The sequence below is a fragment of the Coturnix japonica genome, chromosome 5, assembly GCF_054131305.1.
Source record: "Coturnix japonica strain WE chromosome 5, WE-NBRP24, whole genome shotgun sequence".
In the NCBI taxonomy this organism is placed as follows: Eukaryota; Metazoa; Chordata; class Aves; order Galliformes; family Phasianidae; genus Coturnix; species Coturnix japonica.
In genome coordinates, this window is record NC_140667.1 from 11379908 (window position 1) to 11405525 (window position 25618).

The following is a 25618-nucleotide window of genomic DNA, read 5'->3' on the forward strand; positions in this document are numbered from 1 at the left end:
TTTAATTTAAAATATGTAACTTTAGGGTATATTTTGGGGCATGTTTAGACAACAGCACGCATCAAGATTGACAAATGCTGGATCAAAATTCATTGCGGGCCTTTTGTAAGAACAGAATAGTGCATAAATACTTCTAAACTTCGGCAGCACTGCAGTGAAAGGATATGGAAATCACAACATATGATTTAAAGAAGAAACAAAATCACAGAGGAAGAGTAAAGTAAGGTTTTTGTTGGCTATGAATGTGCCCTAGAAATACTGTTTTATGACAGAAGGGAAGTTAATCACATATTCCCAAATATAAATGTCATCATTAGCAGTATGCTGGCTACAACTGTAAATCTATGCAGGAAGATGCAAATGCAAGTTCTGAAGAAATGCGGAGGTTACCCTCCCAGACAGCAGTGTGTTCCTTCTTTAACCCAAGAAATGCTGCAGAACAGGTATGCAGCAACGTTTCTCAGTTTGTAGGAAACCATACAGTTACTTATTGTAGAGGGTGCTGCACCAGCTGTTATTTTACAGTCTCACCTAAAAAAGTTTCAAAGTTGGAATACTGCTGAAAGGAAACAGGAAGGCAGAGAAGACCGGGTTTGAGTGAAATGGCTAAACTTCTGGGAGGTTAGATACTGGCAAAAGGATGAAATCCTGACTTCACTGAAGACAGGGTTAGTAAGAGAGGGAGTACAGCATCTAATCACATCTGTAATTAGGAGATTACTTTTCATACCTCTGAGAATCCTGGAATGGGTTATTAACAAAAAACATATTGAATCCAAATCAGCTTGCAAACTCCACTAGCTTTCCTGAGGCTGACATCAGGCCTTTCCATTCCTGTTATGTCAAACAGCTTGCTTTGGCTAATCTCAGTTCTATGGGCTTAATCAGAAATAGGCATTTCCTGCCATGTTTTTGTTTGTTTGGCTTTTCCTGTGAGTGATTAAAGTACCTTTGTAACTTCTTGCATTACAGATTAAATACCTCCTGCAGGTGGGCTGAAGTAATCACATTCTGCTGAATGTTTATTAAAATAGTAATTGCTTTCATTTCCTCATATAGACAGTGCACACACTATTTGTTGTACAGAATTATGTTACAATAAAGAAGTAGAGGTAAAATCCTTTACAGACATGAAAAACCTCACTCAGTCTTCAGCTCAACTGCAGACAGCAATAGTAGATGGGAACAGCTCATTATTGCAGGAGCTGGTAACCGTGAATAATTTTAAGTACTTTGAAAACCTTTTGCCAGTACTGCACAAATAGATCATAGCATTTGGGATGCCTAGGAAGCTGTATTTGTACAAATGCTGAATTAATCTGGTGCTCAGGGAAAATATTCAATGTCTGTCACAGTTAGGGGTTACCATGTTGTTCTTTCTAATACATGACTGAAAAACTTCAAGAGTCCTAGTCTCCTTTTTGCATGGTGACATGCAGACTCCTGATTGATGAAACCTGTCCAGAGCTCTGAAGTGCCTGCACTCCTGCGCTCCATCTCCCCCCGTCCAAGTGATCCTCCATCTAACCAGCCTCTTGTTGCTTCAGACAGCTGCCCTCCTTGTCTGAGATGTTATCTGGCTAGTAGAAGAATGCCAGATGCTTTGAGTTAGTGTAGACCTATACACCCACAAAGTCCTATGCTGATTAAATAAGCCCTGATGCACAGTTTATGCAAACAGAAGCTGCACAACAGAAGGTAAATGCATTACAATGGCCAGGTACTAAAAGGCATCTGTTCCATTCCCCTTGTCTGATTATGCCCCACAAAACTGAATGATGGGGTTTTATTGTGTCTAATTCCTTTCATCAGTGGCAATATAATTTCCACTGTCAGTTGTTGGTTTTGACAATATAACAGGGTTGTTGTGATATTGTATTATATCATGGCTCACTGAGCTTGCTTGTGTGGGAGATACCCCTGCTAAGCAAAACAAACCTCATGGGACTGAACAGGTTTTAGCTGAAAAGCCATGTACCTGAGGACACAGATCTTGTCCTAAGGAAATCAGTTTATTCTTGGAAATCACTTCTCCCAGTTTCAAATGCAGCAAGCCCTGAGCCCACAGTACCACGCCACTGATACCAACAAAGCAGAAACTAGCATGGAAAAAACATCAGTGCTTCTATTCGTGCGTACCTACGTCTCAGAAAGCTGAGGTAGAATGCATCTTCCTCACATCTCCACAACAAGCAAGGAACAGGTATTCAGACAGCCTGCTGGAGCGGGTGAGTGGGTCCAAAAATGATGCCACTACTCAATCTCTTGTCATCTCTGTTTCAGGAACTTCTTTGTTGAGGAAAAAAAAAAGTATCATTAGTTCATTAGTCCAGTGTCATTACCATTCTTTCATTAGTTTGCCTGTTACTTAAATTTCAACATTAACTGAAATGTACTGGATTTATCTTGAAACAGATTTTCAAGATCACTTAAATCACTGGAACCCTCATAAGCCAACGTGACAGATAAGACATAAACATCCTCCCATGAAAAGAGAAAATGAGGGAGTTACTAAAAGGCAAAGATTTCTAATGTGTCTACAAACTAAAAACTGCTTTAGACTCATCAGTTGTAAATACAAACACGCGGTCTTGACTTACCCAACAATATACCCAGCAGAGAATCGCCCACAGTGTTCATGTTTGTATAAGTAAATGCAGTACATATATAAAGGTAGCGACAATTTAAGGAAGTTATGAGTAGAGTAGTTTATAAACTACATGGTAAAGTGACAGTGACAGTTGTATGTAACCTTCATGGCATACCTGGAAGCCACTCAAAACAGGCATGTTCATTAAACCCACCTTGATTTATAGGTTTGTAATGCAAATTCTTGAAAAGCCCTTTCCCAAAACAGGCTTAAGAAAATTTGGAGCTTATCTTGTTTTTTGGAAGTGAACATGGCAGACATAGCATGGCAATCATTGCTTTTAAAATGCAGCCTGTGAGAAGGCAGCTAAACATGGAATTTTCTTGCATATTAAATACCAGCACTTGGTTTGGAATCAATTTCACAACCTGTTTGTGACTGCAGACTGTACAATGATGCCAATGTATGGCATGAATTCATCTCTGTGCGCTATTAGAAGAGCAGGGAGTAACTTTACATAAAAGGTGTCTACATCTGGTACTGTTCATAAACACTTTCTGCTTTTCCCATTCAAAATTAAAACAGCAACACAGGAAAATTTGGGGATCTTTCAAGAATTGCTGTGAATTACAGGAGAGGGAAAATTCCAGCAATTATGGAGATTTGCCACGGACATTCGCATACTTATCCCAGCAAATGTGTGATGGTTTCATAGCAATTTGCAAACATGTTGTGTGCACTGATTGAATTGAGAGGTTGTTATTTTCAGGAACAGACCCAGGGTCTCTTACATACCTGGCAAAGATAAAATCTCTCAGGGACAACTTGGAGATGCACTCTGAGGGGTATTATGAGCCCACTGCTTCCCAAAGTTCTTCATATGGCAGGAAAGGTTTTAGGCCACACACAGTGGAGAACTGGAGGATCTTCTGCTAAAATCATCTATCCCTTTCCCAGTGGAGGGCAACATTTGTCTGACAACTTTGCGGGTACAACTGCAAAGGAGCATAAAACTGACCAGAACCAAATCCTTGAAGAGAGACATCATTCTGAGAAAGAAATGTTATCATCAGTTTTCGGATAGTTTGCAATAGAAATCATCATCCACTGTGAAGAGATATAATTAAGAAGAAGCCTAAAATAGTCACTCGCCATAGAATATATGTGTGCACAGATACTTGGAAAATATTAACTGTGTTTTAGCCAAACTATTCATTCAGACTCACCTTTGCATTTACGAAAGAGTGACTCTCCTGTGCTGCTAAACAAAGTGTATTTCTTCTGCCTATATTTCTTTCAAACTGTGAGCATTTTTCCAGAGCCCATTTATATGAAAACGTAACTCCACCTCTGAACTTAGCAGTCACTAAAAGAAGCGATCTCTTCATCCAGTATTAAAACAAACTAGTTTCCAACCCAGAATGCTATATTCTTCCATTTAGTAACAACATCCTCATTTCTTCAACTACTTTCAGTTCAAGAGGACACGAAGCTTAAACAATGTGACTAATTTTTAAAGTAATATTTCCTAATGTCATCAGTGTTTACCTTAAATGTAAACGTTCTCCATTCATTCCCTGACACGCTGATGTAGTGATCTGGTGCAGCGTGTTAGAATTGCTTGAGTAGTTTTTCATACAGTGAAACTTTACAGATCGTCCTACAGCTAAGTGCTCAAAAAATAAGTATAAAATAATAATAATAAAAAACCAGGGGAAGGTAAAAGCCAAGCAATTTTACTAATAATACCATAATTGATAGTAATTTACATTGCATAACTATGTATACATTTTGATTCATTCCACTGAATGGCAACAAGAGTTTGTTACAGCACAGCTTTTCAGAAACCTCAATTTGACCCACACAGACACTCCGTTAATAAAAATGGCCTGTCATCATTTTTGTAGATGCAGAGGGACAGACTTTAACTAAAGCATATTGGCGTAACTTCACTTTCTTCAAGAACCTGTGCTTACAGACACAAACTAAGAGGAATACACAAAGTTTATTTCTTTATCAGACCACAAAAGTAGGTCCTCATCTTCTGCCAGTGTATTTTAGTAAAGATGAGTAATGGAGTCTCACTCTCAGTCCACACATTTCTGTATTTCCCATAGATCTGTTACTTTTTCAGGCTTTCACTAAACCAAAAACACGTCTGAATTTCCAAACACCTCCTGATTTAGTTGAGTTCATTACCATTGCTTCATTTTTCCTGTTGCGCATATATCAACTACTAGTAAACAATGAAGACAACCAAAGTAGTGTCTTCTCCACAGGTTATTAAATGACCATTAATCTTTTCCTTTCAGTTTGAAGTTCTCCACATAGCTATGGAATTACCTTAAATTTGGACATTACACAGTAAGAAATACAGATGTGAAAGCAGGAGCAGAGAACATGGCTGAAGAGGTAACCAAAATGGTGCAGCAAATGAGAAGAACTTTCACAATATCATGGCAGCCTCCCTGAAAGGCAAAACTATCTAAGGTGTCCAACCAAACAGGTTGTGCAGCGTGCAAAAATATACTTCTTTTTGCACATATTTAGCTAAAGGAATATTAAATAATGAGATTATAGTTAAAGAATAGATAATGAGATAATGAATGAAAGGTAAGCAAAGAAAAGGAAAGCGTGATTAGTGATCTTTATTTCACTGGCCTCCACATATTCGTTACTTAAATTAGTGACAAAAATAGTCTTAACTATAGGTGAAAGACGCTTGAAATCATTGTACTTGCTTCTGTTGTGATAAGCTACAAGCTGCACCTCCCAACATGTACTTGCAAGCACTCGAACAATTCTTACAGCTCTGTTTGTCCAAAATAAAACCTGGGTTTGAAGAAAGAGCACATGCAAACAGTATGTTGTAATTTCACGTGTCAAAATATGTTAAAGAAAAAAGAAAAAAAAAAAAAAGAGTTCTAAAGTCACCTATGATATTTGATACTCCATTCCCATGTTTCTCTTAATTTGTTTATGTAACACTGCTGCAAAGCTGCTGAACAGGAATGGCTGCATTTTTGTGATGGATGTAGAAAGCCCATAAGCATAGACTGGGGAATTTAGGGTGAGAGAGAAAGCAAGACGGCATATACAAAGGACAGAAAGGGCTTAAGGACCTCAAGTGAGGGTGAATTCTTGGCTGCACTGAAGATTACAGGAGTTTGTTCAATTGTTTGGAAGAATCTAGATGGTAAGGGTGGTTATGATGTATTTGGATCTTGTGTAATCCATCTCAACTGTGTAACATAAGGACAAAGAAAAACCACTCTCTTGAGATGGCCTCCTCCTTACAATTTTTAGTTCCAAAACCTATAGCTGTAGTTTGGCAGCCATAAGACTGATCTCCAGGTTAAGTAAGAGATATTTTTTAAGCTTTTCAAGTAAAGGAAGGAAGAACAAATAAAACACCGAAATTCTTTCAGCAGAGATATTACCACTCTGTACGTGTTAAAATCTTCACTTTGGATTACTTTCCAATGAGCTCTCACATACCTCCTGTGTCTGCCTCAAACCCATTTCTGTGCTCTGCCAAATGTCTCCATGACTACACTTCCCAGTACGACAGGACTTCTGTGATGCAAGCTGCGTTACTGTGTCACCATAATCTGGCTTCTTCCAGCGAACACAGCCCTGCAGCAGAAGTGAAATAAGGCACTGTGAATGTATCATAACAACTGAGATGGATACAGACTAATCATAAGCAAATCTAAATGGAAATAATTCACTTAGTGTGACAAGTCAGAATTCAAAGAGCCAACCCGACAAAAAGAAAGTGCTACAATTTCTTTCCAGTAGCAAATACAAAATTTCAGCTACATAATATTTAAGCCCCTCTCACTTTCACCTCCAGCTCATTTTCCATGAGGAGACCCCCCAGCTCATGCCGAAGGGCAAAGTGGTTCCCACTTGGTAATCTGTCTTTAGTGTTCCTTCAATCACAGACGGTGTCAAAGCTTTAGTTTGAGCTGATGAGCAGAGCGCAGACAGAAGGCAGAGAAGATGTACGGCAGGATGTGGTTACACAGTAGGTGGCACTTTCCTCTGTGAGGTTCCAGTCTGGCAAGAAGCCCTGGTCAGCTCCAGACAACAGAAACACTGTCCAAAGGTTCAGAAATTGAAGTGTTATTTTTTCCAACGCTTTTCACTTGCAGAACATAAACATATGGTAGATTTCAGCTGGATGAAAATAGAGGGGAGTTCATCTGCACGGTGTTGCCTGCACGACAGACTCAGAACTGCTGATCTGCTGTTGTCTAAGAACAGCCTCATGTCTCTCTTCACGATGGGGTACGGGCTGTTGTTGGAATCCTGTAGACACTGAAGATTTATACTGAGCGTTCTGACCAGATTCAAATCAGGTCAACTTCACTCCGCTATGCAAAATGATCTTAGTGGTTTAATTTGGATGAAACACTGATCTTTGTGTGCTCTGTACGCACCTCTTCTATCAGCTGCTATTCCTGTGAGAGTAGATACTTTCCAGGAATGAAGAAATTGATTTCTGTATCGACTTCAGAGAAACAGGAAGGTGAGAAAGAGAAAATTCCAGCTGCGTTCACTGTTGTTAGAATCTCAGAGGAGATGGTATGAAACAGTGGCCCCCTGAAACCGTTAATCAGGAATCAGACAACGCAGTAGTCACCATGGGTTAAAATGAATTTTTTCCAAAGGGTCAGTCGTGGGCCCAGAAAAAGTCTAATCAAACAAAACAAACATGTGGAATGCATCAGGCTTAAATTTTCAACATCAGCAACACTAATAGACCTTCTCTATAGCCAGGCACAACCCCTGTAATTCTACAAATTAGACTGAGCCCCTGGGAACTGTGTAGCTGCAGCTGCTACACAGATGTGCTGATAGAAAATAAAGCAGATTCTTCCAAATAAGACTGGATGGGGTTTTGAAGCTAATAAAATTATCACTGATCCTTGTGTTGACTGATAACTTTCCTTATAAGAAAAAGCCATACATTTTACCTTATAGCAAAACGCATTCAGTGCCGAAAAGCATCTTCCCCTGGATGGGTGACAAACTTAATTCCTCTCACTATCTAAACTCTGCAACAAGAACTGAGGACAAACTCCCACTTCAGAGATGGTGAGATGACTACACAAACTTTCAGAAACCTGGCCTTGAGCACTTGTTTTTTTGGCACTTTTGACAACCACAGCTCTATGATCTAAAGAATCTGACCGTGGCAAGTTTGTTTGGCATGGAGCCCACGTGGTTCAGCATAATGCTTTAACAAAATGACTTTACATGGCCCCGTGAACTTTACCAATTGAAAACTATAAATAAGTCACAAATGTTCAGGCACTGAACTGAACTTCAGCAACCTCTAAAGCAACACTGATTAACATGAACAGTGACATCACATCCAACACTTCAGATGGCTGCTCCTTTGTGCGGGCATACCCTTTTACAGCTAGATTCAATTTGGCCAGAGTGGAAAGAATCCCCTTGCATTCAAGAAGAGAGAATAAAAAACAAAGTGATGATGAATACAGAGTTTGAAGCAGGAAAGGACAAGAAACAGGGAGAAAAAAAAAAAGAAAGTGGACAAAGATTGAAAATAGATTACAGTTGTGCGTGCATGCCACTGATGTGACAAATTCACAGGCAGGTGAGGGGGCAAGAGGTCTTCTACTCACTAAGGGAAACAGGCAGGCCAAGAAGGAAGCTCTCTGATGCAGACATAGAATCATAGAATGGCCTGGGTTGAAAGGGACCACAAGGATCACCCAGTTTCAACCCCCTGCTGTGTGCAGGGTCACCAACCACCAGACCAGGCTGCCCAGAGCCACATCCAGCCTGGCCTTGAATGCCTGCAGGGATGGGGCATCCACAGCCTCCTTCTGAGCTGAGTTGAGTAGAGGGGGACAATCACCTCCTTCTCCCTGCTGGCCACTCCTCTTTTAATGCAGCCCAGAACATCAGTAAGCATCCTTCCACACACACATCTTACTGCAGAACTGAAACGAATTTTAATCAAAAAGGTTTTTTATATGCTCCTCTTGGAACCTCATCAAAGCGTTGCCTCCTTAGTCAATATATTTCTTTAAGTCCCCAAACCTGCCTGAAACATTCCCTTTTGCTAGTGCCCTAATGGCCTACAATCACTACAAGCTGTGGTCTTTTCAGCTAGGCTAAACAACACTGTGCCAATGTTTGGCTGACAAAAACCTCCAGAAACATACCAGGAGCTTAAAATGGAGACATTGTAATTTTGTAGACAGCACTCCTCCCTGTGAATTACCATTCCGCTAGCACCCCACCATGCCATTAGGAGACACCAGTCCCAGCTAACTTAGGGCTTGTTTACTGTGCAATGTATTTGCTAAGGCATCACCACTCCGATGTAACTACTCCCTTTGTGCTCTCTAACCACAGTCAATCTCTCCAGGATTTGCATTATGCACCACAGAAGCTTTAGAGACCCTGGCAATCTTTCACAGAAGTAAGCAGCACAGTAGCAGCGTCTTTGCCCAGCTCCCAGGGCAGACACCACAAACATCTTTCTCGAGCTAAATTATTCCTATATAGTTTCCTTGGAGTGCAGGTATTTCCATTCCAGTGTAGTCCAGAGCTGCTTATGTGGACTAGTGGGTCATTTTCCACTGTCTGAGTCCAATGGCTGAGAAGACTTGCTCATAACGCCCTGTTAAAAAGCTCTTTCCGGATAAATACATGATGATATTTTTAAGGCTGCCTTCCTGCAGCACTTGAAAACATTACAGGCTCTGACACCTACCTCATGGGAAACGCACACCCAGCTGAAGCTCAAAGCAGTGCTGAGGCAATATCACAGGGAGCTGATCCCATTTCTCATCCCAGTCTTACAAATCGCCCCTTGCATGTGGCTGATGCTGTGTGCCCTCTAGAGAGAAGCAGGTCAGGGGGAGCCTCCTACCACATCTGCTAGCACAGTGCACGCTGGCCCAGCTTCATCCATTCCAACACTGGAGGGACAACGCTCACAAGGAACTTAGGTATAAAGTGCCATAACATGCACAGCAGCTGCTGTTTCTCTTTGTGCCCCATTCAGGAAGGGAAGAAGCTACAGCTTCATTCATCAGCTTTTGACACTGCCTCTTTCTTTACACGAGGATAACTGGAAGGCTGGAAGAACTAGGGAATTGGTAATGAGTGATAAAATGCTTTTCAAACACTCCATGTGCTTCTGATCAGTATTCCCTTGACAGCAGTCCAGGGCTGCCATTGCTGTAGAACAAGACTGCCTGTTTCACTTCTATTTATTGTTGGTAACACAGAGGCAGCTCATCGTCCCAGTTCTGTAACACACTAAGTCATAATGCTTGTCCTCAAAAGTTTGCATGTGAGACAGTCAGAGGAAGAAAGGAAATTATATCTTTGTTTTGCTATGGCAACTGGTGCACTGGGATGTTTTTGCAAGGTCACATCGGAAACCTGCAGCAAAGCCAGAATTTGAACCTATCTCTTCTGCGTGCAATCACAGCACTGTCCTAACAGGTCCTTCCTTCCTGTCATACATTTGTTGTCTGACTTCTAGCTAAAGGCTTGAACCCAAGAAAATCAGCATGGAAAACAAGCATTGCACAGTTGCATCTTGAAAACATTTCCATCAGCAGTCAGCAGACAAAAATTCCTACTACACCTGCAGATCAGGACAGAGCAGTTATTCTACTGGCAATCACAGTCAAATACTACCTAGCTCTATTTATGAGGCTCCTCATCACATGTTCTAGGAGGTATAATTCTGAGCCGAGTTTGAAAGCCATCCATGGGGGGAAAAAATGGCAAAGATTGTTTTTCTGCTGTATCTGTGCTGTGGAGGTGTGAACAGTACTAGGAAATAGAAATATAGACCCAATGTAGCAGAGAAAGAGCTGGACATCGCTTGGCACATTGTTCAGCACAGCTGCTGGTTCATTGCCCACTTTACCTTGCTTTAAGAGCCCTAAATAAGGGCCTAGGACTTGACTAACCAGAAGTTGTTTGTTCTCTCCCAGAATGTCTTGACAATTGCATTCGCTTTGGAGAAAGTTTGCAGATAGAGCATTGTCAGTGCTAATGTCTTTGAACTGATGTTGAGCTTACACAGAGCACGCTTGCCACTTCTCAGAACAAGCATAGTAACAGAAAAGACAAAGCACAGAGGGAATACCAAGAAAACTGATGGCAGCAGATATTGTAAAATCGATAGCCTTAATTTACTGCACATTCTTGTCAGAAGTTACTGTAATAGAACACAAATGGATAAGAGTTTCACATACTTCAGTTGTTCACAGATTTGGGTGAGATGTATGCTGGATGTATCCTAGCTGGGACCCTTGGGTTTCCATATCCTTTTCTCTCCTTGGAAATGCAGCTTCTGTGGCATGGGGAAGATCAGAACTCAGAGAAGCCAAACAGAATCACATAAATCACCAAGGTTGGAAAAGACCTACAAGATCATCCAGTCCAACCATCCACCCACTAAACCATGTCAATGTCCAAACATTCCTTGAACACGTCCAGGGTCGGTGACTCCACCACCTCCCCGGGCAAAAACACATAAAGAGAACCAAGCCACTCCATTACAAATCAGACTTACAGGAACAGTTTCAGTAGGGTTGTGCAGTTGATTTGATGAAAACTTGCCAAACTCTTTTATTGTGGAAGAGCTACTTTAAATGTCAGCACGGGTTCTAGGAGAAACTAGAACTAGGAACAAACTATACACCTTGAGAGACTTTGAAAGCCCAGCTAGATCTGGAGAGATCTACCAGCCCAAAAGCAAACAAAAACAAAATAAAGTCCTTCTAATTGCAGGAAGTTATCAAACAGCAGCCTACGCTGTTGTCTTCTTGACCATGATTTAGAATAGAGCCAAACGACAAAAGGCATTGACAATGTATTTTGGTGGCCTATGGCACCAAAATGGCACACATTTCAAAAGCTCTCACATAAGGCCAAATCCTCAAAAAGATGCATGAGACAAAGTGGATTCACTGATTTTTCCTGAACACGCCTTTGGAATTTTGTAAAATGACTCAAGGAATCAAAGCTTTGATGGTTAAAAGGTAGCAGGAAGGGTTATGGGAACAAATAAATGGAATTGTATTGTGCATGACATAGACCTTCCAGCTAGAAATCCAGATAAAACAGAGGATAACGTAGTTAACCAAAATTGAATCTAATAAATGTAAAAATAGTTGTGCTCTCTTTGCGGACAAGACATTATCTGGAAGGGAAAGAAGAGGGTGTTTGGAGACACACAGATACATTTCTCCACAAGTCTTTCTCAAAATACCAAGTCATGTAGGAAGTTTCACATATCCTTTTTATATGCCTTTCCTTCATGCCTACTGTAACATGCCTTTCTCATTAACTTAAGTGGGAAAAGCAGGCACATTAAAATAGTTCCCCTGGGCTATAGTAAGGGAATGTTTCTGGCACTTCCACCATTGTCTTAACTCCACCCACCACAAAAACTATAGTGAGAGAATTGGAGTAAAGAGAGCATCTATGACCCTGTGCCCATTAAAAGTATCTTAAATCAGAGCATGCAGGGATCTGCTGTCTGAGGTTAATGGACTCAGTAGTGAAAGATTACCATACAGAACCTCATTTCCACAAGTATTTCCAACATGATTACCTGGAAGTTAGCAAGGCTAGGCTTACGTTCTACGTAAGGACACAAAAAAATCCCTGATTCTAAATCTCAAGGGCTAAAAGAGGAGGTAAAGTAAACACGTTTTTTCAGTACTAATAAACACTTATTTGAATTGGTTCTCATAACTGTAATTAGCTGATGGGCATAAAAATGTTGTTAAGCCAAGCAAAACATGTAACTTTCCAAAGGATTTGCCATAGTAATAATTAGATAGTTATACAGCAAACTGTGTTACTACTCAGGAATTGCCCTCTTTAGTATGGATATAAAAAGGTACCAGAATTATTATTAGGGCTGAGAAAAAGGCTTGTTAATGCATGAACTTCTGAAAGTATTTGTTTCAAAGTTAGCAGTGCCAGCTGGGTGGCTACAGATACAGAACACAATCTAATTAGGCCTAATCCTTAGATCTAGTAAAATTAGGCCCTAAAACCACAAACTTCACCTGAATAGTCAGGGAGATTAAGATTTGATCCCGTGTCCCTGATGTTAATTTGTCACCCTATGTTGCCTGGCAGTAAACAATAGAGGGCCAATCCGCTGAGGTTGCTAGAAATTTAGGGAATATAATGCCTGGCAAAGATTAAAAAAAAAAAAAAAAGAATACTGTCTCATGTTTACACTGGACATGAGCTTTATATGATTATCCTACCAGTTAGGATTAACTGGGCAATTACCCTGGCAAACAATGGGACATTGATGATAGCAAAACAAAAGCATCTCAGAGCAGCTCTTTTGTTAGCTCTGCTACCAGCTGGAGCCCCAGTGTCTGTCCTGGCTGCCTTCCCAGTGCTATCAGCCCTCAGACAGGGACTCCACAGTTACAAGGGAAGCAGCGAGGGAAACAGTTTCTCTAACCTGTCAGCATTTAAGAATTCAAATGTTTTTCCTCACCACAAAAGAAGCTGAAAATTTGGAGGGGAAAATGTCCACAGACTAATCACATGCAGAAGAATAGACAAGCGTGAGAGAAGTTTTGCTTTCCACACGCTTGGAGTATTTCCTTCAGATTTTGATTTCCTTTATCTGACCGAAAGTTGCATTTCAATGCTGAATTTGGAAAAGAAAAAAAAAATGAAGAGAGAGAGAGACATCAGAATAGGAATATCACAAAACTCAGCTAGTTTGTTGAATCTTACCTGACAACAATTCCAGTTCAGCAAATGGACTTATTTCATCAGAAGATTTCTGAGTGGCATTAGTCAGTGATACATGAAGAGATAAAAGAATGGAACAACGGCCCCATTCCCATCACTATTTCTAGCACAGAGCATTCTGCTAAGGCCTGGCATGGCAGGTGCCTTACTCTGTGGTGCTATTTCCTACCCAGTACCATAGCAGGCCTAAACAAATCCCAAGACTTCAGAAGCTTAGTCCCAGTTCATCATCTGGACAATTATATTTAGCCATAATTTTTTCTCTCCTGTGTAAGGTTAAAATTCCCACTTCTGGAACACATCAAAGGATGACAATGTCTGTGGAACACTTCATACTAAATCTTAAAATAGCTACAGTCTTAAACAAACAACAAAACCCGAATCATTAGAGTTTCAGTATCTGTGGCAAAATCCATCTTTAAAATGCTCAGTACTCAAGAATATCAAACATACTGTCTCTATAGCAGTAGTCATTGAAGTACAGCTCCATCAGCTTCAAATATACACTAAGTAAGTAAGAGTGCTCTTTAGGTTAAGGAAATTAGATGTATATATAGATATGTTTCCCCAAATTGAAGGTTGTGGCATTTCTTTTCTCCGTTTTTGTGTACAATTTTTGGTGGGGATTTATTGAAGTAAAAAGGAACCACAAGGAAAGAGGAAAAATTACTTAGAAGTCATGCAAAAAACATGGGAGAAGACATGAGAGAGGGTCTTAGTACTTCATATCGTTAAGCAGGAAAGAAGCTGGGCATAGATACTTCTTAATGAACGTGATCTACGTTTACATCCTTGTTCTCCCTGGAGATTTACACATACTTTTTAGTTTTGACTGATAATAAATAGTAGATTTCCTGCCATTAGCTACAACGCTCCCCTTTCCCCTCCCAGGTTAACGGGTTGTATCCAATGGATCGAGCCCTTCGCACACAATAGCTCCCTTACTGCCGAGGCCCTGCAGAGGCCTGCTGAAAGCACACAAAAATATTTCTTCTGCTCTCTTCCTGAACTTCTTAAACTCTAGGTGACCCGGAGTAAAATCCATTTTAATGGGGCCTCAGTCAAGTTAGTCAACCAAGCCCTTGTTGAACTAGGCAACACTACGTAGAAATAAAAAATAATTTTAAAAGACATTCTTGTTTCTTTCTGGAGGCTTGGTTCTTACTTTCCTTTGCAAGGAAATACTTATGTTCTCAGTTTTAATTCTCACATTACTGTAGAGTCAGCCAACATTATTCAAATAAAGCAGCTACAGTTCATTATGCAGAGCTACATTTGGTTTTATGGCAGTACCTCTCCACTGGCACAGCAGTTGTCTGCTGGACTATCCAAGATGACTCTGATTTTCACTGAGTAATTTCCTCTGATAGTCTGGAGCCAAGTCCGGTTAGCTAGAACCAAGAGATGATCTAGGTTTCTTGTCACACTTCTTGGACATATATAATAAAAACTGTCTTGGGACAACATTCTTCATTCCAACTGTACTTCAAATTGCTCAACAGCACACTTTACAACATTAAAGGATGTCAGCAAAAGATGAAGAGAAACTTGTGCACATTAGAAGTTCAACTTTACTCAGAAATGGTTTAAAATCAAGCAAAGTATTCCACATAACAAGGATTTGCACACACAGTGACTAGACACTAGTGCTAGATTACTAGTGCTGTAAATCTCAGTCTTTAAACACACAAATTTCTATGAGTATGATGAATCTACATTACCACAATGGTGCAGTCTTGAAACAAGTTTTAATTTGGCTTAGAATAAGAGCCATAAAAGACCTGAAATTTGAAACAAACCCAAGCTCCATGTCTTGATACTGACACACATATTGAAAGAAATGGGACTACACCAAAACCTGTCAAAATTAGCTAATGCACACAGTGTCAGCATGAGCCATAAATACTCTCTCAGGTGTGGAAAATAATGGGAGATGTAGATTCTTCCTACCAACTTAATCTGTGCTTTCTATTAAGGCTTCCTGGTCTCTCACTGACCTCTGGGCACAGTCCTGTTAGGGCTCCAGCATCAAATTCCTGTTGACAGCAGATTGTTTGCAGAGTCCAAAAAGATCAACTAAACTCTACATTTCAGGATTCCACACTCACAGGTTTCTTATACAGTTGTGCACTCTCCGGATTGACATTTATCTAAAACTTCTTTATGACATAAATACACATTCCTTCAGGCCTCCCATGCCTTCTAGTGTTTATACATAAGCAGCTAGTCTCTTACTAATGCACAGCTACAGAAAATGCACCTCTTTCATGCTGGCATTAATGTATTTCATTCAATATTCAAAAGCAGTCTTAGGAAAGGGGTTAACATTTTTTTAAAGTATTAAGCTGTTCCCAGTTTGGAAAATCTTACCACATCAATTAGATGGCAAGTCTATAAACCCCGAGGCAACATAGGATACACACACTCCTTTTAATACTAGAATTTGATCATTTAAACAGCCACATACATTTTGAAATATAGTCCTTGGAATTCACTTTACCCCCCAGGCATTCTTTAAACAAAGGCTGCCTACATTTGCTGCACAGGTCTTCACACAGAGGTTAAAAACAACATCTTACAGTGAAAACCACAGCAACAAGAAAAACACCAGTTTAAATGATGAGCCACAGCTGGGGATCAAAGGGTCAGCATTTTAACCCGAAGGAAATCCCTCTTCCACTCTTTGTATTATTTACTGAACTAATTACTGAACTATACTGCCATGAAGAGCACCATTTCTCCTCTTTCACATGTTTACCTCTAAATTTAGAGCAGCTCAACAAAAAAATGGCACAAGTAGGAAAGCAATCCACAGCTACTACAATACAAACTGCCTCTATTTTCCTCTTGCCTCTCCCTGCTCCACAATCCACAACAAATTTTGCTGTCCCCATCACCCATAACTTAGGCTCGCTATATTTAGGTTAAACAGTCGCAGTTAAACTGAGATGCTTATCTCCTTTCAACTGCTAACATCTAAAAGTCCTCGGTCTTTGTGAACTTTGCAACTTGCTGGATTTTTCTTGATACGTTTTTATTCTAAAAAGCCAAACCCATGGAAAAACTAAGTGAAACCAAACGCCAAGTGAGCAGGGCCAACCATAACATGAGAGCCCTAAAATAACAGGAGAGATACTGCGGTAATGCCTGACCTTCTGAACTGTACATACGGGTGGAAGCAAAACAGTCCAAATTCATGTCTTAAATGGTGCTTACTAATAGTTTATTTGTAATGCACAAGAACACAGTTTATAGAGCCATGATATTAAAGCTTCAAGGACTTGCTTTAGATGCCAGAAATGACTTCACTTTTGGAATAAGCTTAAACAAGTTCACAGTTGAACTTTACTAGCTTGTATGTTCATAAAACAGTTCAAGAGGCAGTTTCAATGGCTGTAGACATTACCTCTGTCTTCTACCATGTTTCCACTTCAAAAAAGGCAGGTAGTCTAGCAGATTTTCTGCTCTAAATATGGGGTTGTTTGGTTGTTCAGGCTGTTCAGATGTGTGCCCAGCCCTTAATCAAGTGATACGTCTATCAATTACACTTGGATTAGATCCATAGAAACTGTGTGTGATCCTTATAATCTACAATGCAGATTACGTTGCTGAGGAGAAGAACAAAAGAAAAGATAAAAAAAGAGCCCTTTGTATATATCTGAAGTGTTTTGTGAAGATAAAGAAACAATACCTCAATGAATCAACAAAACTATTGCAGTGTTAGTTCTACAGCACATATGCCACACATATACAAAGAAGTCTGATCCAGTCAAAAGCTCTGCTGCTGCTGGCAGAAACACAGACAACACTTCCTTTTTGTTAATGAAGTAAAAATATGCACAAAGTTTTGTATGAATAACAAGAAAAATACAGTTTTATATACTCTTCCTTCTTGGTCTTGTGTACACGCATATCTGTGTATTCGTGCCTATAGCCCTCTCACAACAGGAGCTACCAAAGATCCTGGAAGAGACAGGCATGTAAACAGGTAGAACAGCCCCAAGCCAAGCAATTTGCTATATTCTAATTGACAGGTTAATGGAAATAAAGAGTTTTGACAGTCAAGAAAGTGAGATGTGACAGCCAGAATATAGAGAGAAAGAAAATAAGAACTCAATAAAAATGGAATCATTCATCATACACAGATAGAGTAATGCAGCCAATGGATGAACTGCTACCAACAGCTGATTTTGGCACAGGACTGTGTGTAATTGTACTACTTCTTCCATCCCGCAGGTGAAGTCCTGCTAGAAATACTGCTGGACAGAAAGCAAACTTTGATCTGACCATAATCACTGAACATAAGCACTGAGACCTTCCCAACAGAACTGTTAGAGACAAGGTAAAAATACGAGGGCTGCTCCAAAGGTAATGCCTCCTATTTTATACCAGTGGCTCCAGACACAGAAGTGGATGTTGGTGGTACGGCAGTAGAAGCTGAACCTTCCCACCAATATGCCATTACAGTTTGCTGTCATATGACAGATGGCAGCAGAGGGGCAGTCTGACAAAATGGTATTTGACACGGAAGTACATATGAACAAAGGTGTGAATCCTCCATGCAGAAAAAAAACACTGACATACACTGATGCTTGTTGAATGTTTCTGAAGACAAAACAGTGGATGTGAGCACAGTTTGGAGGTTTTGGTATCAACAGTCATGAGCACTCATTTCTTTCTTCTCAGCTGGTTACAGCCTCAAGAGAAGAATACCCAGAGCTAGACAGGGCTTTGACTTACAGAATGCTGACAAGGACATGGAGTATCAACACACTGCTCCACTGTGTCTTTATACTTGATCTTCTGCTGACAGCACTCAATGTTTTCAGGACAGCACCACAAGATACAGACATGACTTTGCAGGGAAAACAGCAGTTGCAGGCTGCAATGTATTTCTTCCAAAGTTAATAATGATTAAAAGTCCAATTACTTCACACACTCAAAACAGAAATCCTCCAACCCTGACATCTTCCCAGTCCTATGATATGAAGGATGATGCTGATCTTTACAAAAACATCCTTATGACATCTGCCTCCTCTCCCACCCCTTCAAACTACTGAGCTATTCTCAAACACTTGTACAAACAGGAAAAGGAAACTGAACTGATACTAACATTCTAAGCTTCAAAAATTACTGAGCTCCCTCATGCTGTATCATTTGTTCCCTTTTGAATCTTAGTGAGGTACAAAACGTAGCACCACACAAACATTAATTAATTCTTAACATTGAAGCTTAAGTTACAGCTTACTCCAAAGCAGCACAAGCAAACAGAGGTCTTGCTCCAGAACTTGTTATCTACACAGGATTTCAAATGCTTTGATTTCTGATTCCAGAAAATTATCTTAGATCTTCTGTATGCTGTCTAAAAATAATCTAAATTCCCTGGCTGATAAATCTCTTTCCTCAGTCAAGAAAGCAGGACGATTTTGCAACTTCTCATCTGTTTATCTGATATTTTCACAAGTGCTGGAGAGCAACAACTAACAGCCACTCTTCCTAATGATTTTGACTACATCAGTTTCCTGTGAACTAAAAATTCACAATAAAGCAGACCAGAGTAACAGAGCACACCCATTAGACAAAACGCATTCATAGCATTTTGTGAAAATCAAGCATCTGACAACATAACTAACAACAGTTTGCCTGTTTTTGTTAAATCAAAACACTCAGACTGCAATTTATGTATGTAATGAAAGGGAGCTGAAGCAGTATTGATGAATTTTGTCCTTAGACCAAAGAAGCTTAGAAAAACATTTCGAAAGCACATACATCAACACAAAACTTCAAATGTAATGTCTGTAAGAAGCAAATTACCTTCCTGAATAAATGAAAAGGAAACCTGTGACTGGATGTTATTAAGACCATGACAAACTACTTTGTATCTCATAACTGACTGTGCATTATTTGCCATAGCCCCCTTTATGCTAGTCTAGAAGTTAAGACTCTGTATTCCTTTGCCTTTCTGTAAGTGATACCAAGATTTACTTGGAGGAGGAGAAGTGAGAAATAAAATGACTATGGGGTTAAGCAGGCAGCTACACCAAAGTGTGCCTGCAAAGCATGCAACGCACTGAATCCTCAAGATGAAATATTTGTTTTTCAAAGCAGTTAAAGAGAAGGAGCTTCCAACAATGGAAAAGAATCCAGAGATTCATTAGGATTCAACTAGATGACAGAAAAGTCCCATTCACTTCCGTCAACACTTTCATCTAAGCAGAAAATACTGAAAATGGTTTTAGAGTCAAACCCGTTGCCATTCGCCTACTGCACTCATTAACTAATAATTTCTTGGAATTATTAGTTTGATAACTTTTTAAAATTATTATGTATTTAAATCAAGCTGAATGTTTCCATATTATGAGAAACAAAAGTTCACGGGAGCAGTAATATTTTCATCTGGGTTAGTAATAGACAAATACTGCAAACCTGCCATGAATATGAGCTTGCATAGGTTAAATAGAACTTTTGTCACATCCAGAAAGTAACCTTTCCATTAGAAAAATACATATATACTGGTGATAATCTATGGATGAGCTGATCAAGATATGTTTTTCATGGTGTGATGGTTGTGCACCACCAACCAGAACATCACATCACTGTCAACACTGCTGAAATGCACCACAGCACTGTGCTCATATTCACTGCTTTGTCTCCAGAAACATCCAGCAAGCTTCAGTGAACATCAGGTGCAACGTTTACTGCATGGAGGAATTCAATGCCATACCTTTGCTCCATACACTCTTCCATGTCAGACATGGTGACCCTCTGCTGTCATCTGTCACATGGCAGAAACACAGAACACTGGTGGGAAGGTTCGTCTTCTACAAACATCATAGAACAAGAGACATTACTACCAGGGTAGCTTTCATGTAAACAAACAAAATCATGTCGTTTTTACTTCTTCAATGTAAGATGTAAAGTCACAGATGGATTAGACGATTTCCTTCATCTCAAATTCCTTGAAATACATTTGTGGAAAGCAATACCCAATTTAAAGTGATCAGCAGCTCTTCAAAATTCACCTTCCTCCAGGCATACCAAAAGTCACTCAGCGGGGGAAAACAACAGCACGTAAAATCTCTCTTGAAAGCACACTGCAATGCAATCAATTCCTCATGTTGCAAATTATGTTTTGTTTAAAATAAAAGACATAGACTCACTGCCTTCTCCAGCAACGGGAAAAACTTGTCCTTCCAAAAAGCTGCATTCCAAATTACACCTCGGGCTGCAGTGAGTCAAGGTTTCGTATGCAACTGGTGGAATGGCTGCTTATTTTTGGTATTTTCCTCTAAAAAACTACAGAAGAGATTTGGATTGGACTTGACGTGCAGAAAAATTATCATGTTTTCTAATTGATAAGAGAGGGGAAAAAGAGTATAAGCAATAAGTGTTCCATACATGTAGATACTAATTAAGAGCACAGTATCAGATTTACCATTGGTTGTTATTTCCTCTATTGCCAGGCATTTTAATGTGATTTTTGGGCAAGCATTTTTGGGCTTTTAAGCTCCAGATATTCTTTGAATTTTTTAATACCCTACAGTAAGCTTTTGTTTTTTAGCTTTTGAAAATAAACATACTGCCAAAATACATTAAGCTGCCTACCAGAGCGTGACTTTAAACTCAATCAAAAACAATGCAGTGGCAGTGAAGATGGAATCAAAACAACTAAAGGTGGTGGGAAACACACAGCGATCAGGCTTCTAGATAATATTTAATTGTATCTGCTTGAGACAGTGTCTCTTGTAGCAGCAGATCATCAGTGCAATTAAAGTAGTGCTGTATATGCTAATCATTACCAAAAAAAAACACAACCCACAATTGAAATTCTCTCTTATTCTGCTATTCTGTGTAACTGAGCCTACTACACACTTTTTCATGTGTGTTTTTTTCATGGCAACCAGAAGCACTGATTTATGAACACTGCTACCTTTCAGATGTTCTAACACTGGCAGGAAGATGTTACTTTGCTTGCCTTAGATCTAACAAAGAGTCCGAGGCAGAGCTAGATGTACATAACTCAAGAGGTTCAAATAAAAGTCTTTGATTTCATCTTGACAGTGTTCTTACCCACTATGCTGTCTCAGCGTTAATTAAAGAGCTCACTTTGGAACTCCACAAACTATACAGAGCTAGACAAGAATTACGTTTTGAGATCGTGATTAAAAAGCATATGATTATTCATTTTACTTCCTCTTTAAGAAGTTGAAGTGACACTAAAACTCAGCCAGATGTTTTTCATACATATAAAAAATACACATGATACATAAGACTCCAAAGAACTGCATTCGAAATCCTTATGCAAATAAAAATAGTTTCATATATGTTTCTAGCCTTTAAAAAGTCCCAAGATGAAAAAGAACAGAAGTATTTTACAGTGTTATAAGGAAGAGGAAAACAAACCAAGCCCTGGATACACTTTGTAGATTTTATCACTAACTTGTGAGGCCCGTCTTTTGTTTGACGGCGATTTTGTCTAGAAAGTCTAGATTACAGACTCTCATGATATAGAACCCAGGCATAATTTAACACTGAATATGTGCAACATTAAAAAGAAAAAGTAGCACACTATTGCAATATTCTGGTATTATAATTAAAGTAAAAAATGCTAAGCAATAGCTCCTCCCAAATAGCCTCTCTGTTCAGCACACAGGGAAATTAAATCCGCAGTGCACAGACAGGACTGGACATCCAAGCCATCCTACTCTGCCAACCATCCGTGTGCAGCAAAATCTTCACTGTAGCACGGGCTAAGGAACAGGGTGGTGAGAATGATTAGGTTTCTAGCGTTTCTAACGTTTTTCCTAATTACCAAATGCCTCCCCCCAGGGTATCATTCAAACTGCACTCACACTAAAACTGTCCATATCAGGATCAAAAGTGCAAAATATTGTTCACTCATCACCAAAATTTTGACATAGTTTGCATTGTTTGCTATCAATACAATTTATATGATTAAAAGACAGATTTCTCCCTAAACTCCTGACAAAACCAGAACACGCTGTTTAGAATAGACAGTAATTACCAAGATTATCAGTGGATTCTCATTAATTTCTCCCTTGCACATTCAGATGAGTGAACCAGCGACCAAATGAGAATATATCACATGGAGATGGTTAATCCTTTCTGTTGGAAGTATTTCAGCAAGCATATATAAGTCAAAGTTCATGGATCAGAGACTGAAACTCACATATCTTCCAAGCCAGCAGCTTTAGACTCGTTATTACTTGTAAATTATTTATAAGTTATTTTTGTTTAAAACAAAAAGTTTCAATATCTGAAGGAGATCAAATGCTATAAATTAATCAGTAAGGACAATAAATTAATGACAAAATGCCACTCAAATGTATAACTAGCCATAAAATAGATACATATTTTAACTGGTTGTGTCAAACATTTGAACTGTTACACAAGATATACTTCAAAAAGATCACAGGTTTATGGTTAAATTTGGAGGTGTGATTCTAACCTTCAATAGTATTCAAAGCCATAAAGGTGAAGCATAACTCTACTTAAACGTTTTAATCCTGAAATCTTATACCTTTGAAGCAGTCTTAGAAAAACCCTAACAATTTTAGGTACGAGCAGCACACCCAGAGCACCTGAAATAACAAGGAAAAATTGTAAGGTTGATTTTATTTTTCTTTTTTTTCCCCAAAAAGGTTTGTGTTGGAATCTCATGAAACTTGACCAGCACATCCACAGCATACAGAAGATTACATTTAACCTTACCAATTATCAAAGTCTAACATCTTAACCACAAGAGTGAAGCAAAAATAGAACACCACAAAAAACTCTTCTAATTTTGCAATATTTTATGCCCATAACTAGCTACAGAAAATGGTACAAGTCATTGTAAAATGAGTTGCTTGCATAAAAACCTTACATATGAAACTGAATGCATGACAGTTTTAGCCCTGCTTTATCAATGATCTCCTGAACACCTTTCAAGTTAATCAAGTGTTTATAAGCTTTACTAGATTAGAGTGCTCAGATTTCCTTTTCATTACTGAGTTTAAACCAAGTTCATCATGTTGCTCAGGGGACAGCAGTCTGGAACAGTCACCTTCTGACCACAACAATAAAGCATGGAATCTTCCATATCTACTCACAACAATCTCCCAGTAAAAATGATTACAGGAGCACTGACTGCTCTTGCATCTGGATTCCAAAACAGCAAAGTATAAGAAATTAATTTTACAATTAAACATTACACTTGCAAAGTCATTATTAGAATTTGATGCATTATCTGGTTAAGACGAAACTCTGGCTACCCACCAGAATTAGTAACAAGAATTCCAACAGAGTAGCTGTATTGTGTTACATTAATGGGACTACTTTCTAAGAACATGATGATTTCTACAATAACAATGATCTCTTATTAATCATATTTTCTTCTCTGACTTCATTTTATTCACTTTACTGCTTGTAGGCTTTCAGCCCAAAAACATCTCTTGGGATCCACTATCAATTACTAGGAAGTCATGCTGTTTTATGGAGCACCTACGCAGCCATTTTCAAAAAACAGCAAAGTCTTGCAGGAGATATAATCCTTCACAGTAAGGTATTCTCATTGTTACTAATAGAGATGAGAAATGACCTACTAATAGAGATGAGAAATGACCATGCCTCCTAGGACACATAGATTTGGAAGTGACTAATGAAGTCTTAAAATTAAAATAAAACTTCCACAAAAACAAGTAGATGAAAATAAGGTGAGCTTCAGACTCCTATTATTTCAGTGGCATGGACACCAACACAAAAGATCTGGGGTTGTTTCTAACGAGCAATTATAGATTCTGCAACGTTTACTGTGAAATATCACAAGTTGAGAAATCCAGGAGTGAATTTAAGAGAATACAGGATGCTGTTTAATGCTTCAAAGTGTTAAGATCTTATCATTCCACCAACTGAGAAAGAATGGGATAAACTAATTAACTGACACAACAGCATGAACCAACAGCGTTCTGTAGGATATAGTCTTCAATTAGGGTACAACACCAGGACATTTGATTTTGTGGCTGATATACTGTTGGAAAAAATCCAAACAATACTTTTCTTTGCTTGGCAAAAATGTTATGTTGCCTGAATCAAAGCCAATATGTACATTCGTGAGCAATCTTGCCTTAGCCTCATTTGTAATCTAATTAGGATAGAATAGTATTTACAGTGCTAGAGATGAGGAATGGCAAGGGTCTCATTTTAAAGTTGATATTCTGTGTGTTACAAGTCTACTTACAGATCCCCTCTCCAAATAAAACAAGCTGTTTGATTCAGAAGGCAGGATAAATCTTTCCAAAGAAAAACTGATGGAGTAAAAATAATACCACCTAAGTATGAGAAAGGAATAACAGTTTTAGATATTTATTAGTATTTTTCAAAATCTCTAAACTAGAATTCCAGTAGGCATTCAGCTTAATTATTTTGGCCGAGTCTTCTGAAAGGAATAGAGTGGAACAATCACTTTCCTCCACCAGGTAGCAACGCCATGCTCAGTATGCCCCAGGATACTGTCGGTCCTCCTGGTTGCCTGGGCACACTGTTGACTCATGTTCAACTTGTTGTTGACCAAGACCCCCAAACCTCTTTCAGCAGGACTGCTCTCCAGTGTCTCATCCCCCCAGTCAGTATGCATAACCAAGGCTGCCCCTTCCCAAGTGAAGAATCTGACACTTGTTAAGCTTCATGTGATTGGTGATTGCCCAGCTTTCTAAGTTGTCTACATATCTCTACATCTCCACCCTCGATGGAGTCAACAGCTCCTCTGAATTTAATATAATCAGCAAACCGGCTCGAAACACCTTCTAGTGCTACTTCCAAGTAATTTACTTAAATATTAAAGAGAACTAGCTTTAGGGACCTCCGATAGTGACCAGCCACCAGTCTTCCTTCTTGCCCTTCTTGAAAATAGGATCATTCTTTGACAGCTTCCAGACACTGAAAAATAATGGAGATAATGTCTTGTAGTGACATTAACAAGCCCCCTGAGTAACCTGGGATGAATCCCACAAGGTCTCATGAACTTCTATGCACTCAGTTGGAGCAGCAAATCGCAAACATTAATCCTTTTCCAGGAAGACAGCGAAATTTAAAAAGAATCCCACAATGCACAGACTCGATTACAATCACCACTTGTAATGACAACTGTCCAATTATGGAGTGCTTAGAAGTCAAGTAAAACTGGGCAAGGCTAAATAAAAAAAATTAAAAAAAAAACCCAAAAACAGT

At 39.2% G+C, this 25618-nt stretch overlaps 2 long non-coding RNA genes across 4 annotated transcripts in view; both read right to left on the bottom strand.

Annotated features, from left to right (window-relative positions):
• LOC107307924 (uncharacterized) overlaps positions 1–4032 on the bottom strand; it is a 33256-nt gene extending 29224 nt beyond the window's left edge. For 2 of the 3 annotated variants that reach the window (XR_014947003.1, XR_014947004.1), the window contains exons 1-2: positions 3386–3639; positions 2140–2289 (exon numbers count right to left, since the gene is read on the bottom strand). This is a non-coding gene — a long non-coding RNA (uncharacterized LOC107307924). Of the gene's footprint in view, positions 1–2139; positions 2290–3385 lie in introns of all 3 variants that reach the window. The other variant, XR_014947002.1, reaches the window with a different exon arrangement.
• Positions 4033–6088: 2056 nt separating this feature from the next.
• Positions 6089–25606, bottom strand: LOC107314321 (uncharacterized). The gene is made up of 6 exons (XR_014947007.1): positions 25251–25606; positions 24630–24720; positions 22932–22992; positions 20551–20678; positions 20115–20211; positions 6089–6226 (listed from the first exon to the last, which is right to left on the bottom strand). It is a non-coding gene; the product is annotated as an uncharacterized LOC107314321 (long non-coding RNA).
• Positions 25607–25618: the final 12 nt, after the last annotated feature.